Source organism: Palaemon carinicauda, chromosome 25 (genome assembly GCF_036898095.1).
Source record: "Palaemon carinicauda isolate YSFRI2023 chromosome 25, ASM3689809v2, whole genome shotgun sequence".
NCBI classification, from domain to species: Eukaryota; Metazoa; Arthropoda; class Malacostraca; order Decapoda; family Palaemonidae; genus Palaemon; species Palaemon carinicauda.
Window position 1 is genome coordinate 17,060,246 of NC_090749.1, and position 8,350 is coordinate 17,068,595.

The following is an 8,350-nucleotide window of genomic DNA, read 5'->3' on the forward strand; positions in this document are numbered from 1 at the left end:
TGTGATTACCTAGAAGTATCAACTGCAACAGCCAATGAATGCCACTTAATTCTTTTGTATGTATTTAGTTTTTCATGCCAGACCGTAGGATTTTCTTTGGATTTGATTTTACCTGGAGCTACAAGAATACTGTTGGTACTTATATAAGCATCATTCAGAACCTACGGAAAAAACAAAAATAGCGAACAAAACCATTTGCTCTCTCTCTCTCTCTCTCTCTCTCTCTCTCTCTCTCTCTCTCTCTCTCTCTCTCTCTCTCTCTCAATATAACGGAATTGCCACTGTAAAAGAGGAAGAAAATAATCTATAATTACTATAGTTTTTCACAATTTTCTATCTTTTCTTTCTTCCTCTAAATCCAATATTAAAATTCTGAGACAGCTTTCGTGAATATAACTTTTTTTATGGAATCTTACAACAGAATAGAAGAGCAGATCTTCCTGTTTCACCTGAAACAGTTAGAAATAGATCAAAGGTCATTACAGAATAAGAAGGATTAAAAGTGTAACATATATTAACATATAGACTTAGATAAAGGGATGCTATAGAATTAGATTTCATTTAGTCTCCCTCGAAAGCCAAGACAGAAACGAAAGAAAACTGTGTTGCCAGTTCCTCTATTTTCTGTAAAATCTATAGAAAATTACTTAAATTGATCTTCATGATAGTCAACGAAAATAAAGTTTTCACCTTTGTATTCTATCATTCAGTTTCTTTACTGATTAAATACTGATGAAACAGGAAAGGCTTCCTCCAATCTCAGTGAACGTTCACTTAGTATTTCGCAAATTCCTGACGAGTGTGATCAGATGGAAAATATTCTTATCATCATAATGATATATTTTCGAAAATTTGGGCTATTTAACGTTTTAAGAATTATTTTTTTGTGTTTATTATCACTTTTTGATAAATTTTAATGAAAATCTTTGTATCATCTGGAAGATTCAGTAAAACTTTACATAAATAGTTATAGGAAAAGAAATCAGAATTTTAAAAAGAGTAGGATCAAGTTGCTTGGATTTGAGTGTAGTGTGTAGTTGTGTCCGGGACAGATTTCTAGATACTATTATTGAATACCCTCTTGACTGAAGGGTTGACAAAACATTGATTCCAAACGTGAGAGCTCATTTCTCTCACGTATTGGTCAAGTCAAAGATGCTAAATATATTATCTTTCCAGAGTCTATACTCGTAATGCTCAGCTCACTACTTTGGGTAATCTATGATTGTATGAACCATCTAATTTACCTCATAATAAGAAGAAATGTAAAATATGTTTTATGTATGCTATTGTATCAATATATATATATATATATATATATATATATATATATATATATATATATATATATATATATATATATATATATATATATATATGAATTTATATATATATATATATATATATATATATATATATATATATATATATATATATATATATATATATATATATATATATATATATATATATTTACCGCTATCGCCAAAATAAAGGGGTCGTTTGCCTGACAGGATCCATATTTCTAATAGTATCAGGCATAGTATTAATGTAACAGAAATTCTGTCTTCGATTCTTGGACGCCAAGGAGATATTGTAGCTATTTTATATGTGTATTTGTGTGTGTGTGTGTGTGTATGTCGGTCTGTCTGTCTTTGTATTTGTATGTTTCTGTTTTCCAAAGCTTTGTTGAAATGGAATTCTCCTGATGCAGAGACGAGACAATTACCAACAGTCTGACAAATGAGTGTAACTTTTTGGCAACAAAAGTGTCTCGTTATTATTGCTATATATCTTTATTTAAAAAGAGAACCAGTACCAACAACATAATTTATTCGAAGCGTAAACCTGAATAAAAGTCTATTTTTGTCTACTGGGAAATTCTTGGCAAAGAGGTTTGCAATTGAATTTCCCCTCCTCAACTGGATTGACCTTCAAACAATTCGATCTGTTGCTTCTTGGAGTCCAGATGTCCTTCGAAGGAAAGTCAGGCTTATTTCCTCTGGTTTTTCTTAGACATGTCATTGTTACTTTTCCACCATAGCATTATATAAAAGAAAGCGTATAAGAAATCTTCGAAATTTATATATAAGAGTTTATTTTCCATAGGAAAACCAACAGATAGCCATGTCACTACCACATCCCTACTCAATGGCTTTAGAATACTGAATGAGTCGTATAGTTTTGTATTATTTCCTAGAGTCACCCAAAACAGTATGGCAATTCAAATTTCAGTTAAAATGAAATGAGACTGACGCTTTTATTTTGAAAATCCTTTAAACCTCCGAAGAATTAAATCCCAAAATGCTTTGATATTAAAGGACCAATTGAACACAAATAGCCTAAAGCGTAACATCAAACATCGTAAAATGCATTGATTTGTACACAATGTCATATATGAACATGCAAAGCATATATGATATTTGATGGAACAATCATGTATAAAGTCATTTCCTCCATAGTTATACATACAGTACATACACCCCTGCATACATGAATAAATACATTTCGAAACAGTTGGTCCTATGACGCAAGAATAGGTATAATTGTAGGTTGATATGAGTACAATTAAAACATGAGTTATCGTTTCATTGTCAAATTATTCCTAGAAATGCCCCCCCCCCCCACCCCCCCGCCCTCCCCCGTTGCGGCCAACAATAAGACAATGCCCTTATCACCTAAGATAAAACCAAAAACAAGAACCAAACAAGTATGTATTGTTTCTGAGTTGTAAACCAATTGTCATTGGAAACAAGGGTTTATGAACGAAGAAACACAGAGAGAGAGAGAGAGAGAGAGAGAGAGAGAGAGAGAGAGAGAGAGAGAGAGATGAGTTTAACTAAACCATAAGATTAGTTATTAAGATCAAATTTTCTGAAAGTGAATTAATAAACAGAACATGTTATGACCCTATTATTGCTCCCTTCAGTGATCGAATTGACAATTGGTGTCAAAGTTTGATTGATATTCATTTCATATCAAAAGAATCATTAAATATAGAGCGAGTAGCAATTTATAAATTCAAGGACTCGTATGATGGAAATCCCCATATATAGAGTCCTTTCAATACACGTCATCAAACTTCCGGTCCGCCATCTTGGAGGGCAAACAAAGACGCGTTCAGTGAGTAGCTATGGTTGAACTGTTGAATATTTAGCCATTTCATCACATTCACATTCACACAATGCCCAGTTTTTGCGCTATTGCTGGCTATGGGAATCGAGGACGAAGAGATGACAAGAGTTTCTACCGCATACCGGCAGTTATTCAGAATCAGGACAAAGATACAGAGGAATTATCCAAGTGCAGACGTGACTTGTGGTTGACCAGAATATCACGGGCTGATCTACGTGAATCCTCACTACCCTAGGCACGTATTTGTTTCTGATCATTTCATATCAGGTCAGTCTCGGCTAGGCCCTAAAAGTTCATTATTCCTGTGTAAACATGATATATCCGATCGCATATGTGACTTGACAAGTATCATCGTCAGTTCAGTGTGTAGTGTGTGTGTGGGAGGGGGCATCTCAATTTTTAAACATCAAAGGGGCATCTCAGATTTTCAAAACAAAAATTAAAAGCGCCCATATTGGCTATATTAACAAAGACTACTTACCTAGGTCTCTATTTCGTCAAGGTGCTCATGCCTATATATAATTAAGTGTATATTTATATTTATCTTAATTTGTGTATTAAATTGTCCAGACATACAGGCCTATGTGATGAATAAACATTGATTATAAATAATAATAACAATATCGGAAAGCTGGTTTAACCCGAAGGGGTCTTCAGCTTATATATGAAACATTAAAAAAATAATTAAACTTACGCATTTAATTGCAAGGAGGCAAAACGATCATCCTAGAGCATTACAATAGAGTTTGTCCATCATGTGTTTATATTTATATAAGAAATTATAGCATTTGTAACCAAACACAAACACAATGTTTAGGCATGAACTGATAAGATTTGACATTATAATGCAAAACTTTTACATACATTTTGACAATCAAAAAATTATAATACACAAGGTTAGGCTGAATGATCAATATTAGCTTTATAATTATAAACACTCTCTTCATTGGCCCAGTGTTTATCTAATTTTGGACTTAAAAAGCATTAAAAGGAAAAAACAACGAATTCTGGAAGCAGATTATTCAATGGAAATGTATGCCCACTCATGTTTTGGGTTGGCCGACAGTACCAAGTAGTTCACCATATCAATGTATGAAAATTCTGGGAAAATCCCTCAATATTTTGACTGAATGAATTCTGAATCTGGTATGGATCTAGGCCATCAATTAGATCGAGTTTCTGCTTGTAAAAACGCTTATCATCACCCGACAATTGTTTGACAAAGTCGCTCTCATTGTCCATATTCGCTGTAGCAGCTGCCATGTTTTCGCTTTGTATGCCCTCCAGCATGGCCCGTCGGCGATTCCCAGTGACGTCATTGAAAAGGACTCTATTGCTTTTTCATATTATTATGCAAAGTCGTTTCATAAATATTGGTTTATAATCCTTTTTAAGTTTATTAGATACGTTTCGTCTCTTTCAGTAACTATCCTTTGATTTTGTGAGGAGAGACTTCCGAAATTAAACAAATGTATCCTATCTGCACAGAGGATGAGGTTTGCAACCCCCACAAACATATCTTCAATGCAGTTTCCCACAATAACAAAGAATTTAGTCATTAGCACAGTTACATAAGAACACACAAGAAGTATCTCAAACTGTAGTAGCAACCCCCCCTCTCTCTCTCTCTCTCTCTGTCTGTCTGTCTCGCTCTCTCTCTCTTTCTCTCTCTCTCTCTCTGTCTGTCCTCTCTCTCTCTCTCTCTCTCTCTCTCTCTCTCTCTCTCTCTCTCTCTCTCTCTCTCTCAGGTTAGAGAGATAGGAAAATGCATTTCTCTGAATACCGCCAAAACGGACAAATGATCTGTCATTGGTGGTCCTGAAACTTCAATTGGACTTTTCATTGCTGAGAAATAATATTTGATAAACCTTCGAAGCCAGAACGAGCTGAGATCCCATCACTTTATCTCTGTATAGGGAAATGGTTAAGATGATAATACTTTATCGGGAGAAAGGAAAATTCCTGGTTGAAATTATGTGAGGCGTACATGACGCCTCTCTCTCTCTCTCTCTCTCTCTCTCTCTCTCTCTCTCTCTCTCTCTCTCTCTCTCATCTCTCTCTCTCTCTCTCTCTCTCGGGAGCATAAGAAGTAATGACGGATCCCAACCAGGAGAAGTAATGGACAATAATGTTGACCCCGGACGACCCTCATTTAGTACCAAGTGAAGCTCTTTCAGCAGGAAAGATTTTGCACATGATGATATTATATCTATGATCGTCTCACCAAGATGAGAGTAGATCATTCTATGACAATAATTGTAGTACATAAGACGACATTGATCGTTTTATAATATTTATTTTTTGTATAATGTGATGTTTTGGTAACATACTATCCATCAATTAATATAATAAAATCTAAATTATATCATTTATCAATGCAATACATATATTGATTATCAGCAGCGTCAAAGGGAAAATTCCTGTTTTGTGCACTGAAATCAATTTCCATCAGAATTTGTGATGGAATAGATCTAATCGGTTCGAACACCTGCAAAAGGAAAATATTTATTCAAATCACATATTTTCTGCAACTTGATGAATGACGTCATAAAAATAGGTAATATTGTTATTTGGTTTTCTCATTCATTTTTTGAAGCTAATGAAATAAAAGGATATTTTCTAAACCCGAATGAAGGCTTCGTTCATAACTCTTTTCATATCAATCAATCAGCAGATAGACAATCAGGAATAACGGGAAAAGTGTTATTTAGTCTTTCATTACAAATTAGCTTCCGTTCTTAATGACAGAAGGCAACACGTGTCACTTCATGAGAGAGAGAGAGAGAGAGAGAGAGAGAGAGAGAGAGAGAGAGAGAGAGAGAGAGATCGTTGATGAAACTAGACAATGCGATATCCTAGCAAGCTTTCTTCTTCTTCTTCTTCTTCTTCTTCTTCTTCTTCTTCTTCCAAGGAAAGAACCTTTTGATGCAGCAAATCTCAAGAGGAAATCATCCGGCCTCATCATCGTCAACAACTAATAATAATAACAATAATAACAATGTTGTGTCAAAGACACATCGCCTCTTCATTAACGACTATTCTAAATATTATGTCGCCAAGACTTCTTTCTAGAAGGATTGCAAGCGATAATAGACTGTCATTCTCATCAATGGGAAGCGAGAAGCCGACAATAAGTCTCCCAAAGATGTGTTTTATCAGTATCAAGTTGGAATTGAACGTTGTTTGTAATCAATTGGCTCAGATTGACTTTTTCTTTTTTCAATTGATAAGAATTGCGGAGAATAATTTTATATTGACCAAGCTGACACGAGTCTGTCTTCACAGTTTATATATGACAGATCTATTTTAACATTGTTACTGATCTAGAGATATTTAATACTCTTTATTCCTTACTTCTCTTATATAGTTTATTTATTTCCTTATTCCCTTTCCTCCCTCGGCTATATTTTCTCTATTGGATCCCCTGGGCTTATAGTATCCTGCTTTTCCAAAGAGGGTTGTAGCTTAGCAATAATAATAATAATAATAATAATAATAATAATAATAATAATAATAATAATAATAATAATAATAACAAACCGGAATATGAAGCAGCAGTGATATACCAGATATACTGTACATTAAATCATTCTGAGCCTCACCTAACCCATTGGACTCGCTTCTCCTCGCCCTTGACCTGATAGAGAAATAGCTGGATTGGATCTAGGAGGATTTCTCTCCATAAATCTCACACGAGTTATTTTGTCCTCGTTGTGTCTCACCGTAACATTACATTTCTCTGTCGTCGTTTTCAGAACTCAATCATCAAAGAAGTCTGTTTATGATAATTATAGATATTTATCAGTGATAAAAGTTATAGATTCAAATAGACATTTTATTGTTATAGTAAAATATTTTTCTTTGTCATAAGTAATTTATGATCTCGCCTGAAACCGAGCTGGTTTAGTACGAAAGGTTTAATTGACTTTCCTTGCAGACTACCAATCTTGCAATGCTATTCTCTTGCATCATAGTGCAAGGAAAATGGATTTTTTTATATAAAGAAAGTGTTACTAACCCCGTTAAGGCTTAAGCCATCAAATAAGACGGGCAAGTATCGTAACTAGTGAACTGGCGGTTAGACTCATTCAGCTTCCATCCTATAGCCTGATACAGCTGCTGAATAAAAGGGACAAAATTTGCATTACTTTTAAAGAAAATACATTTGTAGGCAAAGGTCGGAAGAAAAAAAGCAATGAATCCAAAACTAGAAAGATTATAAGCAAAATGCCTTAATGAGAGTTATAATTCAGTATCAATATAAGATAATAGTTTTACATAGACAACATTTAACAAAATATCATACATTTCAAATATATGTAGACTTAGCAAAGGCTGGTCCATCCTACATTATACAGAAGATTTGTATTGTGAAGTATAACCTAGCTTCCCAACGCTATAAATAATAACTCTAGTTTGTTATTCATGCAACGTTCATTCTTGTAATCAGAAAGCAGTTTTAGGACAAGCTTTCCTAACGATCTAACGCCCAAAAGTTCCACGTTTCTTATTTACAGGTTGTTCAAAGGAGATTCTGAAGAGTAACTGGAACAGAAGTTGACAAAGAATAAGTGACTGAATGATATTAAGTATTTCCGTGTTGTGAATTCACAAATGAGGAAACAAGTGTCAATCAGGCCAAGAATTAAACTTTTTGTACTCTTGTTTGGAGTCATTGTAGCTTTTCGTTTTTTAACATAACAACAAAGGTTCTTCAGTCATCAAGTAGGCTCAAAGGAAGGCGTCCAAGAGGTCCTTCCCCTCCTCTTCGTCCTCCTCCCCTCCTCCTTAATGAGAACGACACCCAAAGGACAGTTGCAACTTCTCTGTCTCTATTTTTATTCAATAAAGATGCATCTTTCATTTACATTTCTTAGCTGTTGATTCATGTGATACTGTGTGATACAGTGCAGTCTCTCTCTCTCTCTCTCTCTCTCTCTCTCTCTCTCTCTCTCTCTCTCTCTCTCTCTCTTGTAATTAAGCTTTGAATCTGAGGAGGTGCCTTGTAATTTCTGACCAGACATTAATAGCTGGTTCTAGTTATGGGCATTAAATTTAACCCTAACAAAACTCTAAGTATGATTTTGCGTAAGTCGAGGACAATGGCTCCCTGACATCCAGATCTCTGATTTGATAATATTTCTTTAACTATATACGACTCTTTTAAAAGTTTGTGCGAGAGAGAGAACTTAGGAACTATATATGATATGTTGGA